The following is a 24,456-nucleotide window of genomic DNA, read 5'->3' as shown; positions in this document are numbered from 1 at the left end:
TAAAATAAAAATGTTATTCATTGATCTTAGTTATATAATGTATGTTGTCATCTGGATTAAGGCACAGTTGCTCATATTTAGCAGGTTTACTTTGTTAATGCGTCATTATAAGTGACCAAAAACATGGTACAGGAAGTTGTTTGTGTGTTTTTTCATTGCTTATGCAACTTCCAAGCAGAAAATGTTCTTGAGACCAGATGGTAAAGAACAGTCAATTGCAAGTTCTATTCTCCAGATGTATTGATGTTTCATGTCTTCTTGAAGCCAGTTCAAATACATTTGTAAATTCAAGTCTTAATTTTAGTAACTCTTTCATTTCTGCTAGATCCTACTTCAGCTAACAAAGGAAATGGGCTAGAATAGTTAATTATAGGATCTCTGAAGCCAGCTATCCCTTGGAGGAACAATGCTATGGTCATACAATTCAGTCAGATCAAGGTCCCTCATGTGTGCTTTTAGGCATTCAGGGTCACTGTGCTACAATGACAGTTATGTGTTTATGGCACAAAACCTATTTTCAACTTTGTCCACTCCAATAATGTACTTACTTAGGACATTTTTTAAAAAGTTACACTTACCCAATGAATCATCTTGGCATGTAGGTTTTTGGAGTGTGTGTGTGTGTGCGCGCACGCACACACGCACTTGCACACGAATGTGTATTTAATCTGCTCAGCAATTTGGAAGTTTGCTTGGAACACATGAGTTACGATTTTTTTTTAAGTCTCTAGTAAGTAAAAACGCAGATACTATATCTGAATGAATGTGAAAAGTTGTCCCCTTGTATATATTTTTAAAGCTTCCCAAACTATTCCCAGTTCTCAGCCAAACACAGCCTACCCAGATTGTCTTTAGATAAGTAGCAATTCAGAGATTTGCAGTTAGCAGCATATCAAACTGCACTCTCTTCAGTCTCTGCTCTCAGCTCCACCATTTTAGAATATGGTGAGATATGCCAGAGCCCTACCATCTGTTTAATGGGCTAATTATGTTTACCACATGCCTACTTCACAGGAATACCATGAGCAAGGTTGCCAAACATCATACAAATGTATATGTTTGTATATATTGATATATAAATATACACATAAATAAAATTGTATACATATATAACAGCATCCAGAATTTCTGAGCTTCAATCCATCTTTTACTACCAGAATAAATCATGGTCCTAGCTAGGAGTTGTCAGAGTTTGTGATGATGTATGCTAGGTCAGGCAGACTGAGATGTATACTAGATGAAGGACTTGGAGGGGTAAAATTTGTGTTGAATACACATCCTCTGTCTTTGCCTATTTTAGATGTGTCCCACATCCTCCCTACTAAAATCTTGACATTTTACCTTTAGAATTAATACCCATACTTTATAATACTGTACTTACTTTGCTATATCCAATGCCTTAACTACTTTTAAGAAACTAGGAATCTCTTTTTCTATATTAAAAAAAAAAACCAAAAGCCCAACTTTTCTATAACAATTAGTTCAGTACAAAGGTACAGCATTGTAAAAGGCTATAATTTATCCTCTTCTATACTGAGCCTCTTTTTAAGCGAGTGTTTGTTCCTTTAATGAGGACTCTACTACTCTAGACAATCTTTCTGGTGCTCTCTGGACACCTTCTAGGTAGTGGCCTCAATGACTCGAGTGTTTACAAAAACTAATTATCACTTGGTATCCATGAAAATTATCACTGGATCTCAAGTTGGTTCAACCTAGGTTGCTTCTTGGAAATAAGTTGTAAGCTAGGTGTGTCTAGGGGTTTTCAAGCAGTAAAAAGGAGGCAGACCGAGGGCATTCTAGGTGAAGGGAATTAAACCAGCAAAGGGACAGGGCAGAGATGGGAAGGAGGGAGTCATGGGTAACCAGAGTGCCCGCTCAGGATATGATACAAGCTCCAGGTTCTGAGTTTTCTGTGTGGCTCCTTTGTCTATGTAAAGCTAGCTGCACAGCCTTGGGGCATTCTTGGCTTTGAGGATACATTGGCCTGAGGGCTATTGAGAAAACTATCCATGTGTGCACACCATACTATAAACCCAGTATGTAGCATTCTTCTTGAAAACAAAAACCATAAACTATATGAAACTATCATTGATACATTTTATTTAGTCTTTGCAAAGATACCAGGATATTTTTTAAAGTTTTGATTTCCTTGAACATTAGGATGTTTTCTTCTACAGCTTTAGCTCAAGTATATTACTCAAACAGAGATATTTTGTTTTACTTGTTTGTTTTCATTGTTTTGCAGCTTTATACTTACCAGGGATTCTATAAACAAGTTGGAAGAGAAAAAATAGCCAGGACATAAGTAATCCAATCAGATAAGCATTGCTCAAGCATGGGTGAGGGGCCGTGGGAGGAGAAGGAATCTTCATCAGTGCCAGAATGATTGTGTTTTTATCGCAGGCATATGTCTAATCTAAGAAGAGACTTTCATATTGATAAAGAGAATTTTTTTCCTATGTTTAGAAGGAAAAAATTACCTGAATATTTACTATATGACTTCTTAAGCTGAAAAACCTAACACTCACTACAAACAGCATTACTACAGATCAAGAGAAAGCAAGTCCATACAAAGCAAAAGCAAAAGGAAATTACTCTTTCCTCGGCTCTTGGTGTAGAGCCATCAGATCTTAACTGAAAAAACGTTTAAGACCATCTAACCCAACATCCATATTTAAAGTGAAAAAAATGCATAAAGCAAACAAAGCCATGTATGGTAGTGCATATCTGTAATTTCAGCTACTCATAAGGCAGAGGCAGAAGGACTATGAATTTGAGACCAGTGAAGTCAAAAGTTAGCCAGACTCTATCTCAAAAACAAAATGCAAGTAAAGGATCTGGGATGTGGTTAAAGTAGCAAAGCAATGTTTGACCTGTCTGTGTGAAGGGCCCAGGGTTTAAAGAGAGAGACAGACAGACAGACAGAGACAAAGACAAAGAGACAGGCAGAAACAGACAGAGGGACAGAGAGAGAAAAAGGAAAGGAGCTCTGTGATTTGCCTCAGGTCTTGTCAGATCTTCTGACAGATAGCCAGGCGCCTTTCAGCCAAACCAATAGATAATTTCTTCTGAATCTGTAATTATTTTTTTTTTTTTGGGTCGGGTCGTGAGGCCTGAACTCTGGGCCTGGGCGCTGTCCCTCAGCTCTTCAGCTCAAGGCTAGCACTCTACCATTTGAGCCACAGCACCACTTCCGGCTTTTTTCTTTTTGCTTATGTGGTGCTGAGGGATCGAACCCAGGGCCTCAGGCATGCAAGGCAAGCGCTCTACCACTGAGCCACCTTCCCTGCCCCAGAATCTGTAATTATTTCAAAGAATTTTAGTACTTATTACCTTACTTAAGTAACTGTAACTCCTTTGTACAGTATCTTTACAATAAAATTTTTTTTAAAAAATTTTAACTTTTCATTCCCCAATAGCACTGCTTTTTGTATTTTGACTACCAACTGCCTTCTCCATGAATGGAGAATGTAAAAAGTAAATCATAATACTTGACAACTCTAAAAATTAGGATGAGTTCTCAGAAGTATCCTGAGTGTGCTACAAAAACAAGCTCATGCATGCACGAGTGCTCACACACATGCAAGCACACATACATGCGTGTGCACACACATTTCCTTTCATTTCAAATATATAATACCTATAAAAGTGGCTTAACCATACCAAAGTTTTCAAGTTTCTAGAGTTTCAAAGTACTGGGAAGTATACAAAGGTAAGACCAGAGTTGTTCATTTACGCCCTCTGAGATGTCCCTGACATGTTTTCAGCCCCTATACCTTTGTAAGCAAGTCATTCCCACTACACCCATTTCACAGTTCCTACTAACATCTGTATGGCCAGTTACTACACCTATCAGGCTCTAAACTGCCATGCTTACTGTTTTATGGGTATTTTTGTTCAATGTAGAGGAGAAAGAACATGGTGAGTTTGGCATAGCTCAGCACCCTTCTGTGGATAAAGAGTCCATCACTGACAATAGACAGTTAATACGTGGTTATTGAAAGGGACAAGGAAAAAAGTACCCCCAAAAAAACCTCTGGATCACTTGAAAATATTAGCTCCAAGCGTCTTGATACAATGCCGTGTGGTTTGTTGTACCACATATGGTTATTATGATCTACTTGTCAGCAACAATCCAGAAATACTCCTATTGTTGCAATGCAAAATAATATAATAATCCATTTTTACATTCTACATGTGTCTGGCCCACCAACTCCTTGCTCAGGTGCCAAATACACCACTCTAAAGGAATTGCTGATATAAGGCCCTGAAATTTCAGTTAAGTATAATCACTTTACAGATGCATATAGTAAGCCTGGTTTTTGGAGCCAAGAGTAGGGGAAGAAGCAAATCTCCTGCTTTTCCATAAGTACAAACTATTTGGCAATATTCACAGTAGTTGGAATAGCCTTTTGTGAGGAAAATTGTGGTGGTATCTCAGGGCTGTTTTTATTAAAACATTTATTCCACTAACACAACAACTCAAAGAGCAATTTAATTCGCAAGGCATATGAAATAAACAGAAAAGTCTAGTTCCAATAGTTGCATTCCATCACTGTGATCTTTTTGTGATGTCCAGTGATTTGGTGGTCAGGATCCATCCCTATCCTTCTGCATTTGGATAGAACTTCCTTCCTTCAGAAACTACATCCTTTGGAATGCATTAGAGAGCAGTAATAGAGGCTTTGTGATCAGGTCCAGCTGGTTGGGCAGTGGTTTTCCTTCTTTTTTGCCTCTCTTCCTTTTGTTTACTTTCTTTATTCAAAGCACTTTTTCTTATGCATTTGGAGTAAATCTTCTTCAAGGGAATGCACAATTGTATTGACATATAACTGTCCCATCATGCCTTTTTGGATGAGGAAGGAGAATAATGGAATTTGAACTGAAGGCCTCACATTTGCTAGGCAGATGCGCTGTCATTGAACCACATGTCCAGCCCTACTATGTGTTGGCCGTGTGCTTACCAGTTGGATGCTTGCACTACAATTTGCCTATTGTAAGCTTCTTACCACTGCTGTGACAGGTGCATGCCACCTCATTCACTGAAATGGAATCTCTTGGACTTTTCTTCCCACCTAGCCTTAAACCAAGATCCTCTGAATCCCATCTTCCCACAAAGCTTGTGCACTGTGCTCAGTGACGGGTGGAGAAAGGGGTCTCTTGGTCTATTCTGCCCAACCATAATCCTCTCAATCTCAGGCTCTCAAATATCTGGGATTGCATGTCTGAGCCACCAGTGTCTTGATTCATTAGACCCTTTTAGATCCCTAAGCAATGGAGGAGCATGTCTAATAGCCAGCTGTTAGTCCTCCAGGTGGGTGTGTCTTAGGACATCCTTTGGTTTGAACTAGTCTAGTCCACTGTTTCATGTTACTAAACAATCAAAGCAGACAAGAAAGTTTTCCTTCTGTGATCCTAGCCCATATGAATGTCAGAATGTAAACTCCATCTGTAATTTTCCATCAGGTTCAATCTTTATGACATTAGGAGATACTTGGCTTTGAAGAATGTGCACTCCAAAAGCATGACCTTGCAATGGCCTTGCTTAAGATGGATGATGTAAGGTATTTTTTGTCTCATAAGCCTAGTCAAATGAAGATATTTGAGGAAAAGCATCCATGTAATTTTTAAAGTCTTTTTTTCAGTTTTTCCTACTATTTTGTTCTTTTGATGGTCACCTTAACAGATGGCTGAGCTGTTATGCATGGGCTCATGTATAACAAGTCAGAGGATACTCATGAGAGAGATCTAAGTTCACAAATGTAGTTATCTTCCCCCAAAGAAAGGGACCAGGTAGCAGCAGTGCCTGACACTAACCATCCTGTACGGTTAGGACCCTGCTGTCAAATTTACATTTGCTTTGCACTCCTTGGAATTTTCTTCAATAGCTATAGCCAGGAAACTTGGAAATATACTTTCTGGTTAAACAAGAAGGAAAACAGAAAAAAGTCACTGCAAGCTAGCAGCCAACCCGGTAAAATAATCACTTTCCTCTTTCTTTTGGGTTTGGGGTTCAAATAATAGTAAAATGACAGAGAAGGTATCTTTCTGCCATGTTTTGGTTTCTTTGCTATTTCACATAGTTTTCAAAAGAATGTATCTCCTATAATTCCTTCAATAAGCTTAAACCTATGTATCACCAGACTTGGTGGTACATTATTATATTCAAAATATTCTAAAATACAAAAAAATCAATTGGGCTGTCCTCTTCATCACTTTGCCTCCTGTCTGTCACCTTGTCTGAGGAATGTAGAGGGAAGTGTGTGTGTGTGTGTGCATGCGTGTGTGTGCATGTGTGTGCATGAGTGTGCGTGTGTCTGGGAGGTAGACAGATTCCCTACCTGGAAATGGCTTGCTATTATTAGACATTCGGTTACCAGGGGTTATGTAAGACAATTGAAGCTCTGTTTTTTAACAGAGACATGATTCATGCTGCTTGTAGTAACAGTAACCACCTCCAAATGAGACAGAAACCAGACGCAGACAAAGGCTGGAGAAATCAATGCCGGCTCGGTACAGCCATTCTCCTGATACCCTCTGCCTTTCAATCAGAGCACTTAGGTTATCAGGAGAGGAGGCTCCTGCTAATTCTGGATCTTTTCAGTCTCCTGGGGCTGCCAGGTGAAATCATGTGGATTGGATCTGGGTACAAGAAAAAAAAGAAAAGAAAATACAGGCCTCAGAAACACTGAGGTCCAACTTCCTTGGGTCTCCAGGGTTCGGACACACGTGGAAGAATGGTGATTGTCACCTGTGCTGCAGCTTCTATGCAGGAAGGTGCAAACTGGAGTGTTTGGGCTCCCCCGCTCAAGGAACTTTGCTCAAGTGGTGCTTTGCAGCCTGCCAGGAGAAGAGTGGAGTAGGCTTTGAGCCGGTGCCAGTGCCTTATTACAGCTCCTCCCAAAGCCCCAGTGGAAGTGGACTGGCTGTCAGCTCCCACGCACACTGGAGACCTTTTCGTGATTGCTCCAGACTGCACCCACGCAACGCTCTGTAGTATTCACACCACTCCTGGGTGCGTGAGCCTCACAACTTTATGGAAAGGGAAAGCATACTTTATTATCAAAACCATTTTACAGGGAAAAGATTTTATAACTTGACAGTGTTATGCCATTTATTGATCCCTTACCCATGAAAGAACAGTACAAGAAAATAAGGCCTGTAATGTTGAATGACTTGACCAGGATGATGTCAGCTACTTTTCATCAGATGCAGAGGTACAGGGTAGATAATTCCAATTCCCTAGCTAGTGCTGGGCTTCGCAAGTGGCTCACAAAGCTTGTTGACAATCATGACATTTTTTGAAAAAGAGAACAGCAAAAATGTTTCCTTCTGATATCCTTGGTTTTCGATTAAGCTCTACTCCTCATTAACTGGGCAGCTTACACTGTCCCTTCCTCCCCTCCACCACAGCTCCAGGCCCTAGACTTCTAGTCTTGGCAATCTCTGGTGGAGAGCACTCATTTTTAGTGTGCTCATGGAAGTATCACATAACCTTTCATGTAGCTAAACCAACCTAGTAAACCATCTCCTGTGGTATCTCGTTGCCCCCACTGGGAGTGACATCTCACAAAGAGATGCAGAAGACCTCCAGCTTCACCCAGAACATAAAAATAAACTATTTTTCCTAGCAAAGGAAGAACCTCAGATGCTTTGTTACAAAAACTTCCATGACTCTTAGAAAATAGCAGTCTTGCCCTCGTTCCTACACCTACTGCATACCCAGTAAGCAGGCTGTCCACTTTCCACTCTCAAATATGTAAATCATCCAGAAAGAAAGCTCTAACTATAGAGAAAACAGAAAATTATCTGTCCATTTAGTTTCACCCAGTCACTAATCTCCAACAATAAAATCTCCAGGGTTGAAAATACTTACGATTGATTATCCGCAATAATCAATGGTGTGATATTTTACATGAATTTTAACTAAGGATTAACAAAGAATTTTCTATATGTGATGTCTTCACCAGTTCCTGCTATTACACATATTGTGGACTTAACTCGTACCTACTTTAAGGTAAACAGAAGAAAATATTTTCAGATATAGTTTTTTTTTTTTATTGTAAAGATACTATACAGAGGGTTACAGTTACATGAGTGAGGTAATGAGTACACTTCCTCTTGAACATTGTTACCCCCTCCATTGTTTTCCCCCTACCATCCCCTCCCTCCCTCCCTTCCCCGAGGTTCTTTTTTTTTTTTTTTTGATTGTGATTAATTGATTACATAATTTCAAAGTCACAAGTTCATTCTAACTTTCCTGGAGCAAATTGTCTATCACAGTCTGTAATATATAACAGTGTTCACACGTTATATACCATATTTGTGATCAGCAGCATGGGGATATTTAGTAGTGGTTCAACCAGATGAGCGGGGGTTCTTTGTTTCTTAAGTCCTGTTAGTTTTGTCATATCACCTAACATTTTGGATTTAGCATCCACTTATCAGGGAGACCATGTACCGTTTGTCTCTTCGTTCTTGGCTTACCTCACTCAACATGATTCCTTCTAGCTCAGATATAGTTTTAATTAATATAATTTGTTTAAATATTACTTTTTAAATCCAGAAAGGGAGTTCCTAGACTACACCTTAATAAATTTCATTTTCTCTTCTACTAAAATACGATGTTCATTTGTTCTTGCAGTGTATGGGAGAAATGCTACATTATTTTCTTGTATAACATAAAATCCAGACCCAACCATCAAAAGACTAAATTACTAACCCTAACCCCACCACACACTCACCGTAAAGGAACCTGTTTAGTCCCAACTTCAGATAGCATCTAATCTGAAAAACTCCAAGCCTTTTAATATATAGTTGTTACACACTGGCTTGAGGAAACCTGCCCTGTGCTCTTCTGTGTTGTAGTAGTAAACCAGTTTTATGAGGAAGGTGGAATTCATTGTTTGGGGGTTTTGGGTTGCGCAAGTGGCTACTAAATTGACTAACTTATCCAATGTACTGTCTCCAGACTGTCTCAGAGATAGAGGTTGGAAAATGGGTGGAAGGCATCAGCACATTCTGCAGATGTTTGCGACATAACCCTAATACCAGGAAAAGTAGTAAGCTGCAGATCCTCATAAGACTGTTCCTGACTTCTTTGTGAATTGTTTTCAGGGTCCTTTAAAACTCTTGGATTATTTTACCCTTCTTTCCATTTGGATTCAACTAAGGCTCATTCTTATTTCCACCTAAGCACTTCTAGGTCTTCTAGCCTTTATCCAAAACTCTGGACATGCATGGTAACATTTGTAGGTTTCATGAGAGTGATGATCGGTTGTGTTTCTTCCCAACAAAGTGGTACATTCCACCTGCATCTTTACCATCCTAAACTGCCACCTGTAGAAACCAAATTCTAATCTATTGTGTCTGTGTTTCCGGTTATGCAATTGTGTCATCCTTCTGGGCACGAAGGGGCTGAACCATGTGCTGGCATTTCTGTAATACATGCTCTAAAAGAACTTATGCCCCACTAATGATATAGAAAACAGGCATTGAGCTATAGCTATTTACTTAAGTGCTAAGTTTGTGGCAAAGGTCAAAGTGGGACAATGCAGCCTTTGTAATGAAGTTTTATGAAAAATAAATTATTACCTGTGGATCTTAAAGGGGGGGACAAATGTTCTGAATAAGAAAATGATTGATAAAGGTATTCTACTACAGGTATGTTCATAAGCTCATAGATAGAAATAACACTCTTGACAGACCAAATGAACTACTAATGGAAAGGAAATCTTGGAAGGCTTATTTAAAGAGATGCAGTAAGTCTGCATGTATAGGCCAAAGCGTGTGCAATCAGGAAAAATCCATTAAAGCATCTTTTCCTTAAGCATGTTCTGAGGTTAATAAATGTTCCATTAAAATGAGGTAGAAGCCAGGTGCTGGTGGCTCATTCTTGTAATCCTAGCTACTCCAGAGACAGATCTGAGGACCACAGTTCAAAGCCAGCTCAGGCAATAAAGTCCACGAGACTCTTATCTCTGATTAACTACCAAAAAGCTGAAAGTGCAGCTATGGCTCAAGGGGTAGAGCACTAGCCTTGAGCCACAAAAACTCAGGGACAGCGCCTTGGCCCTGAGTTCAAGCCCTATGACCAGCTCCAAAAACCCCAAAAAACAAAAAAATGAGGTGGAAGACAATCTGTAATCAAATAAACTTGGGTAAAGATGGCATCTTCAGCACCTTTAAACCTTCTATGCATTATGTTTACAAAACTAGTACAGCAGTAGGATTCCGTAAACTTGTTTCACCAAAACCCTTTTTCTTTTTTGAGACACACTTTAAGGTTCTACTATGCTATAAAACTCACTTGTAGTTATACAGCCTGAAAGGATTTTGAACAGCATGAGTTAAAAATGAGATTAGAAAAAAAAACTATGCTGTGATTATTAAAGTAGTACTCTTAGTCATGAAAATAACAGTATCACAGAGTAGCACTTATGAAACCAAAGGCAAGAATAAAGATCAGGAGTAGAGAGGATACCATTTGAGAATACAGGGAAGCATAGAAAGGCTTTAAAATTTAACAACAAAATGATAAAATTCAGAGATAATAAAGAAGTTGATGAAAGCAAATAAGCTTACCATATTGCAAAGTATAGGTTCTCTTACTATAATACAGCAACAAGTTTATTAACAAAAAAAGAAAATAGAGTTTAGGACTTGATAAAAGTTAGGCAGACTGAAAGGAATGACCACGGGCTTGTGTTGAGAGACAGTAGGCAGGAACGAGAGTCTAGATTGCATGTATATGTGAGGTTTTGTGAGAATAGGAGCATGCATGAGGCCCTGGGTCCAATTCCATGTACCACATATGGAGGATCTCAGTCCAAGGCCAGCCCTGGGCAAGAACATGAAACTCTATCTGAAAGATAATCTAAAACAAAAAGGACTGCCGTGTGTTTAGAGTCATAAAGCATCTACCTAATAAGCTTCCCACCCCCAGTTCAAACACCAATATGACTAAAAAAAAACATAACAAAAACAAAAAACAGTAATGGATTTGGAGATCAAAATGTTAATCAATGTATAGGAGAAATAAATTAGATGTAGAAAACTTTAATAAAGGGCACAAAGAATTCCAGAACTCATTAGAGGACCCATGACTGAGAATCTAATAGCAGCCAGGGATGAGGACCTCAAATGAAGAGGAATGGAACAAAGACAGGAGATTGGTGATTTAGTGATTGCAAGCCTAGCCACTGGGTAGGCCTTAGGCTTCATGAATCAAACCTGGTCTTCCCTCCTAGTTTATACCTTATGGCTTTGTGACCTTGACTTTCTTAAACAGTTTCAGCTTCTTGTCTATAAAGTGAAATAAAATGAATGAGTGAAAAGTTACAATGCTGCCACATACTAAGTATTTAGTTACTGGTAACCAAAATGGCTACTGAGGTGATGACATCAGGAAAAGGGAAATGACAGTCACTTTGTGTTACCTGTTTTTCCATTTTACCACAAAATGCAGTGGTGAGTCCTAAGAACATGCAAGGGGCGATGTAAAGAAAACTGTGATAATACCAAATAACATGCTGTGTCACAAATCATGTTGAGGTCAGAATCCTCATTACACAGTGTAAAATGACACTATAACCAGGACCTAAGAGGCTTTCGGGACAGGAAGAGTCAGTGTAAAACGACTCAGAGGTGGAGGGAGGGAGCCAAGAGGGAAGGGTCACCTCACCAGGTGTTCATTAAAAACAGAAAGCCTTCGGGTGTTGTACATCACCTGATCCCAAAGAGCTCCTATTTTAAACAAGAACCAGATGTACCTGAAACACGAAGACTTTCGGGATGTGCAACTCTTATTAACAGTTTGTGAATTGTCAAAAAGGAATCAAGAGGTCTCAGTGGAGAAAATTAACATAGATTTATTGTGACAAACAGTAGCGCCATGATTTCGCTTTCTGTTGGCAGGGCCATCCCAGGGGTCTTCAAGCCATCAGAGGTATTTTTTTCTGGACATGGGCATTAACTAGTGGTTAATTAAGGAACTGAAATTTGAAAAGTGAAACAGTTCTTACAAGTATGGGAAAGCTAAAGATAGGAGTTCCTGATTACTTTGGCCATGATGCCTTTAGTGTCTCATTCATTAGCTGGTCTTTTCACCAATTTCCAGAGACATGGCATTAGTGATATGGACTAGGGAATTTGTTTCAGGTAATTAGTTCAAAAAGTTAAAAGTCAAAGAGATTTCTTTAACAGGTTTAATGGTTTAACAGGCTGATGAGCTATTTAATTCCCTCACTTTTTTCTTCTCAGGGGACTGGTAGAATTTAAAGGGACCTTAAATTTTTTAACTCAACCTCCTGCTTTTCAAGGAAAAACTTAGCCACCTAGAAGTTAAATGACTCACGTGAGATCACTGACTTTACTTTCTCTTACTTTAGTTTTACTCCTTGATGAACTCTTCCTTCTTTTTCTTCAACATTACATTCTTCCCCATCACTGATTATCTCTTGCATTTACCCTTGTTTTATGAAATCTCCTGTGCCTCAGATTATGAGATAGTGGGCCTTTGCCAATTAGTAACCCCTCACTGCTACATTTGGGGCTAAGAAATGAGGGAAGTGGAACAATTTTAAATTTACTGTTATCTTTGAGACAGCTTTATCTACACCTGGGAATTGCTGCTAGACAATTAAGGTTGGTAAAGCCCACTGAATTTCTCAGAGGAAAGGTGTTATTTAAATTATTACTAGATAATTATTGTTAAAAATAACAATAATGTGAAAAATAGGAACTTTGCATAGTTGAGCCATTATCATTTTCAATTTTCAAAGGTTAGGGGGAGCCCAAGGGAACCTAAAACAATTTTTTTTCCCACAATGTGCTTAAATGCCAGAAACTCCTTGGTTTTTGTCTAATTCCTGATCAACCAACCAAGTGGCCCAGAAACAGAAGCCAATCACACTATTGAGCAGTTAGCCAAGTTAGAGACTTGAATTGATCCTTCAAAGACAAACCCCGTCAGGTGCAAGACCTGCAAGTCCCCAGACCTGTAGCATCAGCATCACCGGGAGCCTATTGAAATGCAGACTTGCAGACTCCACCTCATACGTGCTGAATCAGAAATCCTGAGTGATTCGTTTGCTCATAAAAGTTTAAGATTGATATAAGACATTCTCATCTTCAATTAGGAAAGGAAGTAGGAAAAAAAAAGCTGTGCTTATTGATAGTTTCAGAACAAGTTCCCTTCCTGGAAATCTATGTTCCCATGGCTCTGGACAATATGAAAATAACATAAACATCTTAGTGCTACAAGGTGCCTGTTCTGTGTTGGGACAATTGTTATACATGAAAAGAGAGAGAGATCTCCTTTCAACATGAGCTCACTGAGTCCCACTTTTCCTCATCCATACAATGGGTAAAATAATACAGCATGGCTAGGAGGATAAAGAATGCATTTATATATAGGTTCCTGATAAAAATTTAGATGTCCAATCCAGTGGTGCCATCATTAGTCACTGTTAACATTTTATAATGTTCAATTGTGAAAAATGCCTTCTTGTTTTCGAATGATTTAGTGTGGTTTCTAAGGAATGGGAAAGGCCCTTCTGAAATAAGACTTCTACAGAAAGTTGCCTCCAGTGACATGGGCAGTAGGTTATATAATAACTCTGCTGACTAGGGACTTTCAAGAAAGAGCTACAGAGACATCAACAGTGCACCAGGCTGAAGAGAGTTGACCCTCAGTCTGTTCTGCCTCTTGCCAGCTAGGTCCCCAGAGCTGATTTTTTTTTTATTACAGTGTTGATGTCATGGGCAGAGAGACCAACTGGATTTCCAGATTCTGGATAGTGTTTGTGACACAAGGAACCCCTCAAAATTATCTTTTGACCTAAAAACTGAGTATACTGAATATAGAAGTATTAGCAGGGAATACATATGAAACCCCATAAAGTCATTTTCACCATGTCTTCTTTAGAGTATAGCCAAACTTTAAGCAATAAAACAGGACACACCTGCAGTATCTCTGTTTAATAGAGCCTCGAGGAAAACAAGAAGATGGGTATAGATGACTAGTTCCAAAAACTGGAAGTAAGATCATAACAGCAAGACATGAGAGTGAGAGAAATGGGTTTAAGAACAGAAAAGTTATGGCCCTATTTAATTACAAAATGCACAGTTAAGGGAGGGGAGTGTAATTGTGGAAATGGAAGAGAAGAAAGGGTATGGGAAAAACAAAGGAGGAGGCAACAGTGCTTGATAAGAAATGTACTCATTACCTTTTTCATGGAATTGTAACCCCTCTGTACAGTATTTTCACAATAAAAAACATTTAAAAAAATAAAATGCACAGTTAAAACAAATACTAGGTATATTTAAAATGTACACTTGTCTAATCACATGAAGGAGCTCTATGATATCAGATCAGTTTTCTCTGCAACATACTAGACATATTGACCAGTGATTTCCTTTACATTTTCAATGTACTTGCTGGTGGGAAAAAGAAAGAGAAGTTCAGTCTGGTGAAATGTTAATAGTCTCTAACCCTATAGTGGGTTAGAAAGAACACTAAAGATCACTGGAACTCAGTCTGCTATTTTGAGGTCATGGTCCTTAATAAATGTTTCAATGCATAACACAACTCTACTATCCAGGCCAAAAGGAGTTTGATTAGTGTTGATTTCCCTCTGGTAAGTCATATTGAGTCAGGTGCTCACCTGGAAAAGAAAGAGGAAGTCCAGTCATACTACGGGCTAACAGTTAAGAGGGAGCTTTTCTAGCCAAGGAAAAAATGACTAAGAACAATCTGCTTTCCTCCGTGAAACAAGCTCTGTTCTTATCTGGGCTCTTTGGTGGGCTTTTTATCTTTGGGTGAGAGAAAATGATTACATTAAGGATTGAGAAGATTTCAAACCATGTTTCTTCCATTATGAAGAGAACAAGGCAAGAAACTAAGAACAGAATCAGGGTGGACACCTGTATATTTTGACATATAAGATAGGAAAATAAGTGGAAATCTAGAGCATGAATACTGGGCAAAGCTAGCTGGAAAAAGCAAAGTGATTATGTAGCAAGATTGCCAGTCATCTGTTTCTATAAAATAATGAATCTAATCATGGAATTACTGCAGCATGTTTTCATCAAAAGCTACAGCTCAGCTTACAACTTTCCCAAAATGTGAGAGACTTCATTCTGAAGTTCAGCCTAAGTTTCTCACTCCTGCTGATAGTGTTAGGAGAATTTATTTTCTTGATTTTTCAATATACCTTTGTTGTTGTTGTTGTTTATATTATTAATAAAATGATAGGTACTCATTTGGTATGGTTGAGGCAAATAAGTAAAACAAGGCTGTTGTTGTCGTTTTAATTTTTGGAGCACAATATTTTTACTCCCAACTTCTTACTTTCCCTGGTCTGGTCACTATTGACAGTCTGATGGGCCTGTTGACGCTAAGCAAGCACTGATTTAAAGCTTTGTGACCTTTCACATCTGTTTTCCTTGCTCATCAACTAGCAAGGACAGTGGCAAGTAGTTCCCCTCATCTCTTATCCAAAAAAAAAAAAAATTAAAGCACTGGAGTAGATGAGTTTTAAGATCTTTTTGATTCATCCTCAGTTCCCATGACTCTTAGTAAGAGTCTTGATTCCTTTCAATTCAGTTCAGTAGACATCAGCAGCTGAGCACAGATTGCACATTACACAGAGTGCTGAAGATGCAAATAGAGAGATGTCTTCTGGCCCACCCATCATAAGGTGACGTGGCTAACACCACGCCTCTAACAAAAGGCAAATTAATAAGAGAAAAACATTAGAAATTTATGTGCTTACAGAAGACTTTGAAATGACAACCCAAAGATGTCCATTTTTATGTTTAAGTCCGATGAAGCATGGACAACTAGGTAGAAATATGATTGGACAAAAAGATATGACCTAATGATCATAGGCTAAGTAGGGAAACCCAGCAAGGCCTGTCTGTTCAGATTCTTGTTGGCCTGCCTGCGAAGTATTCCTTCCACCTGGCTATAGACAAGGACCCTTTCTCTGAAACGGTGGTCTTCTGATCTACTATCAGACAAGGTAGGTCAGAAAATTTTTTTATGGCCAGCTCGAAGATAGGAAGGCAGGGAGATATGAGAAAAATAGTTTCAAGCGTGACAGCTTGCTTTTGGGGAAGGGGATTCTAGTTTCTATCTCCTGCTTTGTGGAAAGGAATGTCTAGTTTCTAAAGATTGTATTGGGCAAGAGAAAGAGACAGAAGACAGGACAGGAGAGTATCAGAGAGAAGCTTTGGCTCTCAGGCTGTCTCTGAGCTCTTCACTCTTTACACCATGTAAAGTTTTATCTCTCTATTCAAGGCCCTTATGGAAGAAGAAGACAAATTATACAGTTATTAGCAATATACCAAGGTAGTAATGAAAAGTGCTTAAGGATTTAAGTACACTTCCCTTTAGGAAATGCTTTCTAAATGAGGTAGCATTTACTTGGTTTATAAACAAGATATATGTAGACATTGGGTAATGGAAGAAAAAATGCCATGCACGTGGATGGGAAGAATGGGACTTCACTAGAATGTAGAATGGACTGTAGGGAGAAGAGCAGGAAAATAGATTAGGGCTTCAATCCATTGAATGCCAAACCCAGAAGCCTTGATTTAATCCAATATGCAAAGGGGATTTGAAGAAAGGAAGAATATGGTTAGGTTGGTACTTTAGATAATTGGTGCAATGTGTTGGTGTGAAGGATAATGAGAAACTAGAAGTAAAGGCAGAGGTCTTGGACAGTAGATGGCAAAGAGATCAGTATATGTCAAATGTAGAAATCAAATAAAGTCAAAAAACACAGCTACTTTGTGAAGGTTAAAATTTGTTTGTGCCTTTAATTAAGTATCACTACGTACAATACTGTGAAATTTATGTATTCACTTAATATCAATAAAAAATTATTAAAAAAAAACACAGCCAGAGTAAAAGCCAGGTGATTGGATACAGGTTGGCAGGTATGAGAAATTAAAAATGAGGAATTAAAGATAACTCCTTAGTCATATACCCAAGCAGCTGGATAAAGGAACCAACAAGCCAGGCATCAGTGGCTCACGCCTGTAATCCTAGCTACTCAGAAGGCTGAGATCTGAGGATCACAGTTCAAAGCCAGCCCAGGCAGGAAAGTCTGTGAGACTTTTATCTCCAATAAACCACTCGGAAACCAGAAGTGGCACTGTGGCTCAAGTGGTAGAGCGCTAGCCTTGAGCTGAAGAGCTGAGGGATAGCACCCAAGCCCAGAGTTTAAGCCCCATGACCGACAAAAAAAAAAAAAAGAAGGAACCAACAGAAGAAATAGAAAGTCTAGAGGACTGATTTTGAGGGAAAGGCAATAAACTTTGTTTAAAATTTTTGGAGCTAGAAGAACCCGGTAATATTTGATGGAAATATAAGCTTCTTGAAGTTGGAGAACTGAATTATTCATCTTTCCCAGGTGCCTAATAGATGCTGCATGAACACTGAATGGACAAATGAATGACTATATCAGTAACTAGCTGCCATGTAGAATTGGGATTTGGAACTCTGAAAATAAATACACACTAAAGATAGAAATGTGGATACTACTGAGAAGTGCTTGTGGAGGTCATATAGAATGGGGTCCAGACAAAACTTGATCGGGGGGGAAAGTATTCAGGAATGTTACATTAAGAAAACCAGGGGAGAAAGCAACCAGCGGAGGCAGAAGAACAGAGAGCAAACTCGGAGGAAAGTTAGGATAATTCAGTGTTCTAGTACAAATGGAGAACAAAGAGTTACTGGGGCCTACTATGACAAAAAGTCAGGGCCTGGAAAAAACACCCAGGAGTTAGAGGCTCTTAGACAAATAACGATCATTTCTACAGCCCCCAGGCTAAACTCCTGAGGTTTGGAAGATACGAAAGGAAATGGAGACTTTGCAATGGAGAATAGAGAGAAGTCAGGAGCTTAGGGCCAGGTAGTTTAGTATTTTTAGAATAGGTAAAAGTGATCAAGAAAGAGAAGGAGACAGAAGGCATCAAAAATACCAAAACTGTGATACATGTGTATACACAGTAGAATGAGATTCAGACTTTGAAAGGAAAGAAAGCCTGTCATTGACCACAAGAGAGATGAATCTGAACTATGCTCCATTAAATGAAACAACCCAGACCTAGAAAGACAAATACAATGTGACTTATATATGGAATCCAAAAAAGTTAAACTCAGAGAAGCAGAAAGGCAAATCATAATTACCAGAAACTGTGGACATGTTAGCCAAAGGATACAAAAGTTTAGTTAGACAGGAAAAATAAGTTCAGAGATCTCTGTTGTACATAAGTGACGATAACAATCTATCATATACTGAAGTATATGAGTATATGGAGCAGATTTTAACTATTTTTACAACAAAAAGATAAATTTCGGATGCAATACATATACTAATTTAGCCATTCCACATTGTATGCATAGCTCAAAACATGCCATACGCCACAAATATGTAGAATTTGGTCACCAATATATAAATAATAATTGGAACAATGTCAGAAGCAGCATTTGTGACAAAACTGAAAGACACTGTTCCCACTCACCTTAACTGACAGACTTTTATTTCCAAATCAGAGCCACAAAAATAAGCTGGAAGGTGTGAGTGCTATCTATCTCAGGCAGCCAGGCAGAAAGTCTGAAAATGGAGTCTGAATGACATCTTCTCCATTTTCCCTTCCATGCTTTACCACTTTCTGGTGCAAAGATGCAAAAACCAGCCTCACCACCAAGTCCCATAGTTGAATTATTGTCAATATAAATGACCACCATCATCACCGCCTACTCATTTAACAACCTTGTATTTGTTGTTGGTTTGTGCTAGATGCGGCTGCTCTCTGTCCCCTGCCCCAATGAACATCTGCACTAGGCCCAAGCCTTGGACTGACTTACCTGAAGAGTGACACCATTTGTTTGGAAACTACTGTGAGTATGTTATGCCAATGAAGACTTCTTAGTTCACGTTGCATAATTAAATACAAACACACTTGTGAAAAGCAGATCAAATTTTAGGTGTCAGATGCAGCAAAGGAACCCAGCTCAGTCCTGATATGCCCGTGGTGTTTTTCAGCTTCCAGAATGGAGTGAATGCCCTGGGCATTTACTGGCCTAGTCGCTCCGCTAAGCCAGTCTGAACACACTTGGAAGAATTGTGACTGTTCTTGGTTATCTATGCCACTATCCTGAGCTATTTTCTCCACGTGTCTGCTGCATATCACTGTTGTGTCCCACTGTAGTGAATGTCATGGTAGCTTGTCATTTCCTGATCAGAGCTGTGGGCTAACTTTGCTTACCTTTGTCTACCTCTGTCTGAGCTGCATCCCAATCCAGTTACCTCCTTGCTAACCTAGGCTCCTTTTACATATCTCAGCTGTGCTCTCTGGGTATGTGGTTCTATGTAGTTTTTTTTTCTTTTCCTGTAAAGCATTTATACAGAAATACAATCCTTGGGAAGAAATGTGCAAAAATGAGTTGGGGTAGGACATGTAACACTCATGAGAAAAAAAATGGTGAACCGGGCACCAGTCGCTGTCTCACGACCTTAATCCTAGCTACTTAGGAGGCTGAGATATGAGGATTGCAATTTGAAGTCAGCCTGGGCAGGAAAGTCCATGAAACTCTGACCTCCAATTAAGCACCAGAAAAGCTGGAAGTAGAGCTGTGACTCAAGTGGTAGGGTGCTAGCCTCAAATGTAAAAGCTAAAAGACAGTGCATAGGTCCGGAGTTCAAGCCCCAAGTTTGACATGCACAAAAAAAAAAAAAAAAGTGATATAAAGGATTCACTAATCATCGCTAAAACAGACAGATAAGTATATGTTCTTTTTCCTCTAGAAAAGTAGAACATGTTTAGAAACTATACATGCAAAACACCTTAATTATACATTTTTTATTTATTTATTTATTTATTTATTTTTGGGTCTGGTCATGGGGCCTGAACTCTGGGCTTGGGTGCTATCCCTCAACTCTTCGGCTCAAGGCTAGCGCTCTACCACTTGAGCCACAGTGCCACTTCCGGCTTTTTTCTTTTTGTTTATGTGGTGCTGAAGAATCGAACCCAGGGCCTCATGCATGCAAGGCAAGTGCTCTACCACTGAGCCACCTTCCCAGCCCCTATACATTTTTTAATGAACATGTATTGTAATTGTTGTAGTCACAAGTTTTCCTATATGGTGTGAGGCAGGTCATGGATGGTGTGTTAAAGACATCTCTGTGAGTGGAAAATTCTAAACCTGGGAGACTAACATCCCTCTTGGGCTTCAGGTAGGATTGTCACATTCATAACTGTGGTTTTTTAGCCATTCTGGCATAAATTGAACCCAAAAAGATGAAGCCAGAATTCTGTTTTGTGTCACTTTTTACCTGTAATGCTTCTAGTCTCCTGGATTATAATTAATGGGGTTGATGCTTAGGTGACAGACACCTACCTGGCCAAGATAGTAGTGAGAACTGCCAGTGCTCTGCAGTCTGAATGGGATGAAAGGGAACTAGAGAGGGGAGCGAAGATTCAAAACAGAGGTTCATACCCACACAAGGAACTTCTTCACACAGCATCATGTTATTTACTCACGTGATTTGCATTATTCCTAAGGAGTCCCTTAGAAATGATCACACCCAAGCATTTCTCTTCTTCATCCGAAAATAACTATGCTGGTGCAAGTAGCCCCACCATACTAGGATACAAACTGGTTCCGAGCTTCTGAATCCTCTGAAAGGAGAGAAGCCCATACCACTCCTACTTTTCTGTGTTGCAAAGAATCCAGATCCAGATCTACAAATCAAAAGCTGATGTTTCTTGAGAATTTCCACAGCCCTTGTTTCAGCCACGGGAAATATTTTGTCTTCTCGTGGGCCCTAGGGAGTGAACAGATGGAGTTAAAAATCCTTGCAGCCTCTGCTATCCTGAAAGTCAACTTCCTTACGTGCAGAAGAGAAATAATACTAAGACCTCTTTTTTCTATAAAGAGGGGGAAATATTAGAATATGAACTGTTTGCCAAAGTATGTCCTTCCCGTGGCTTGACAAGGCTCTGGGTCCAGTCTCAAAGCTTGGGGTACGTGGAAGAGAAATATGAGATTTTAGCACACTACCTGCAAAATCACACAGTTTGTTGTCATCACTATAGGAGGTATACATAGCATCTGGCACAGTAGGGCTGAATACATGTATCAATCATCTAAAATTTACAGGGCATTTACTATGTGTCAGCCACTGTTCTTCACTAAGGATATAGTAGATTTTATTTTCTTGAAGACAAAAATGGGCACATGAAAGCTAAAAATTACTCGTTTTATCTTATTTTGTTCTTTTCCTCAAAAAGTGTATGTGAGAAGAAAGAGTGAAAGAAAGGAAAGGAAAGGAAAAGGAATAAAAAGAAAGGAAAGGTGAAGAATAGATACGTTAAATGAATCTTCTTAATACCCTTACTCCAACACCAGGCCATTTTCTGCTCTGCTGAGCAATCCAGGTGAGTTCTCAGTACTACACTGTCTGGGCTCTCACGTGACCAACTGATCAGCAAGAGATGTGAGAGGGGAAGGAAAAAGAGGTTAGGCTACTTGTTAGTTCAAATCCCCTTCTGATTGGACGAAGATCGCCCAGCCCTTTCTTTGTCCCTTCAATTTAAGTGTTTGAAAGCTGAGATTAAGAGAGCTCCAAGATTTCCAGTCCCAAGTGCTTCACTACCTCTTCAAGGTCCCTTAGGCTCATCTACACCTCAGTGTACCATCCTTTCACGAACCTCTCTTCAGTTCAAACCTTTATGTATGCCAACTGTTTCCTACTGGTACAGTGAGGGACAAATACACTATCAAGCATTCTAAATCAGCGCTGCCATGAAAGGTTTAAAAAAAAAAAAGGAGAGAATAAAATGGTTTAATCATGAAAACATTTTAAATTGATGTGATATTAGGCCAAGTCATGAAAAGAGAAATTGTAAGAAAGCATGATAGGCAAGAGCACTGCAGGTTGTTCAATGAATAGCCATCGTGTTCTGACTTGATGGGCGTCTATAGGCCAAGCGCTGCCTGCTTGACCCTCAACTTCAAGGAGCTCTTGGTATAGCCACAGCAATGACAAGCATGTCAATAGAAAGGTGTTAGAAGGAAAATGCAGTGAGATCAGAGTATTAAAGAGATTGCTTATTCTAACAGTCTTTCTACCTTTGCTACAATAACAATCCACTTGCCCTTGCCCCAAATCTAGACACTAAAAAGGTTTACTTAGATAAAGGTAATGTCATATTATATAGCTAATGGGATGAAAACCACACAAGAAGCGTTCTGAAAGGAGCTACCATTACTGAGTGCTTACTGTGTACCAGGCCCTGTGTGCTACTCGGTCACAAAGCTCATCTCATTTCTTCCTCACAACAGTCCTAGAGGATAGGTATTAGTGTTCCCCTTTGGCAGGTGAGGCTCAGAGATGCAAAATAATCTTCCTATAACACACAGCTAGGTAGTGGTGCTGAGTTCTTGTGCTTTACCCTCATTGGGGAGGTTTGTCACCACCTCCCCTTCTCCTTCCAAGATAATACAGTAGTGCCAAGCAAGGTAGGAAAATGGTTACGTTTCCAGAAAGGCTGGGGAGGCATCACTGATCTAAATTATCCGGAGCCAATGACTGAGTAATTATTTATCAAAAAGATGTTCTGAGTAATTCTTTCCTATCTAACCAAGTTGATAAGTAGAAGGCATGTTAATGTGCAGAAGGCAGGAGCCCAGTGAAGGGAGAAAATTGGGAGAAGGAGATAGAAGAGAGCACTCTCCTTTCAACAGACCCTGGAGACTGATAAGAGCTCACACGGATAAAATATTTATTTTTCCATATGTTGCAGAAAGCACTGCCATTACTGTATGTGTGCAATATGTGCAAACAAGTGTGAAATATATACATCAAATGCCACCGATCTAGTTAATTTCCATGCATTTCACATGCTTAATACCTACCATCGCCTCCATATGTTTTAATGCATATTTCTTTCCACATACAATATGGTCTGGTTAGGAAAGAGCCAACGTCTCCACAGCCTTGTTCACTGCTATGTTTCAGCCCAAAACTTGTTGTCAGGGCCAGCACAGACAGAGTTAAAAACCAGAAGGTTCTGCTGGCTAACTCAGCTGCCAGTCACCTTAAAATGCCTTTCCAGTTCTTGAAGCAGCCTTTCTCTCATAACAGAAATGTTCGCAGTGGGGAGATGAAAATGTTTTTGTTCTCTTTGGACAATTGGGAGATGTTCGGTCAGAGTGTCAGAACTGACCGTTGAAAAGCCAGTGCCTGCGGTCACACTTTTTATTTTTATTTTTTGAATGCAGAGCTCCACCAGTGTGGCGGGAGGTAGTGCACAGTGATTGGTCTGTTTCTCACTGGAAGTGTTCAGGGCACACCCAGTTTTGCTTTGCATATATTTACGAAACATCTGCCCTTTTCTTGTTAAGTCCTTCCCCCTCACCAGCTCCATTTCCCCTTTTCCCTGATTTCTTTCTTTGTTGTTGTTGGCTTATCTAACTTTTTTGGGGGGTGGGGGGGGGTGGGGAGGAGCAGCTTTCATTTTCTGGTTGAGGGGTGACTTCATTAGCGTATATAATTTTAAACAGAGTGAAAGAAAAGAGAAAGAGAGAAAGAAAAAAAGAGAGAGAGAAGGGGGTGAGAGGGAGCTGAAAAGAGACTGAGAGGCCAGAAAGAGCTTGGCAAACCAACCTTTGGCATGGTGACCAGGAAGGCTCTGGTAGGAGTTTGCCTTGGAAACACTGCCTGGAGTCTGCTGCCCTCTGAAGGCTCCAGGGAATACTGCAGGGCCACGGAGGCTCAAAGAGGCTTGTCCTCAGATGTGCCATGTTGATAGAATTCCTTTTAGACAGCCGAAAAGGTATTTTCGATTAGTAACAACAAAGCTTGATCTTTCTTCTTACTCAAAATATATGCTGCCAAACAAGGGGGGGTGTCATGGAACAGCACCTGTGTATGTCAGACACACCAGTGCTGCTTTAGTGGTTCTCAACTCCAGCAAAAAAAAAAAAAAAAGGAGTCTGAAAGGACCGTGAGAGAGGTTGAGACAGGAAATGAATTGCTTTGGAAGACAGTAAGCAATTTCGTCTGTGCAGTTCGGAATCAGCCCAGTGGTAAAAATGGTAAGCAAAGCAGTTTAAGAAAATGGGGATTGAGCCAAAAGGGTTGGTTTTCAATATATCCTATTTGTTGAGATGGTGGCAATGCCTCTGCACACTTGGTCTCCAACGGTGGCCCTTGTGGAAACAAAGGGGCAGGGCCAAGATGTCAGAAGGAGACAGTCCAAGGCAGGAAGCAAAGACACTGATAAGAACAACAGTACAACCTCTTTGTTTTCCTTTGCCTCTTTAAAAAAAAAAAAAGGTTTCAATTTAGCATGTGCATATGTCTGTACAATGCATCTTGATCAGTGTTACCCCTTCCATCATTCTTCCCCCCTTCTTTCCCATCCCTTCCCATCTTC

At 39.7% G+C, this 24,456-nt stretch overlaps 1 protein-coding gene across 1 annotated transcript in view; it reads left to right on the top strand.

Annotated features, from left to right (window-relative positions):
* Positions 1 to 24,456, top strand: part of Zbtb20 (zinc finger and BTB domain containing 20) — a 699,482-nt gene that overhangs the window by 629,386 nt on the left and 45,640 nt on the right. Inside the window, exon 9 of the mRNA XM_042667352.1 lies at positions 18,813 to 18,913. The gene's annotated coding sequence lies outside the window, so the exon portion shown is untranslated. The remainder of the gene's footprint in view (positions 1 to 18,812; positions 18,914 to 24,456) is intronic.

Source organism: Dipodomys spectabilis, unplaced genomic scaffold (assembly GCF_019054845.1).
Source record: "Dipodomys spectabilis isolate Male_0828 unplaced genomic scaffold, ASM1905484v1 ptg000017l, whole genome shotgun sequence".
NCBI lineage: Eukaryota > Metazoa > Chordata > Mammalia > Rodentia > Heteromyidae > Dipodomys > Dipodomys spectabilis.
The sequence above is the reverse complement of the archived record's forward strand: the minus strand, read 5'-3'. Positions and strand labels throughout refer to the sequence as shown.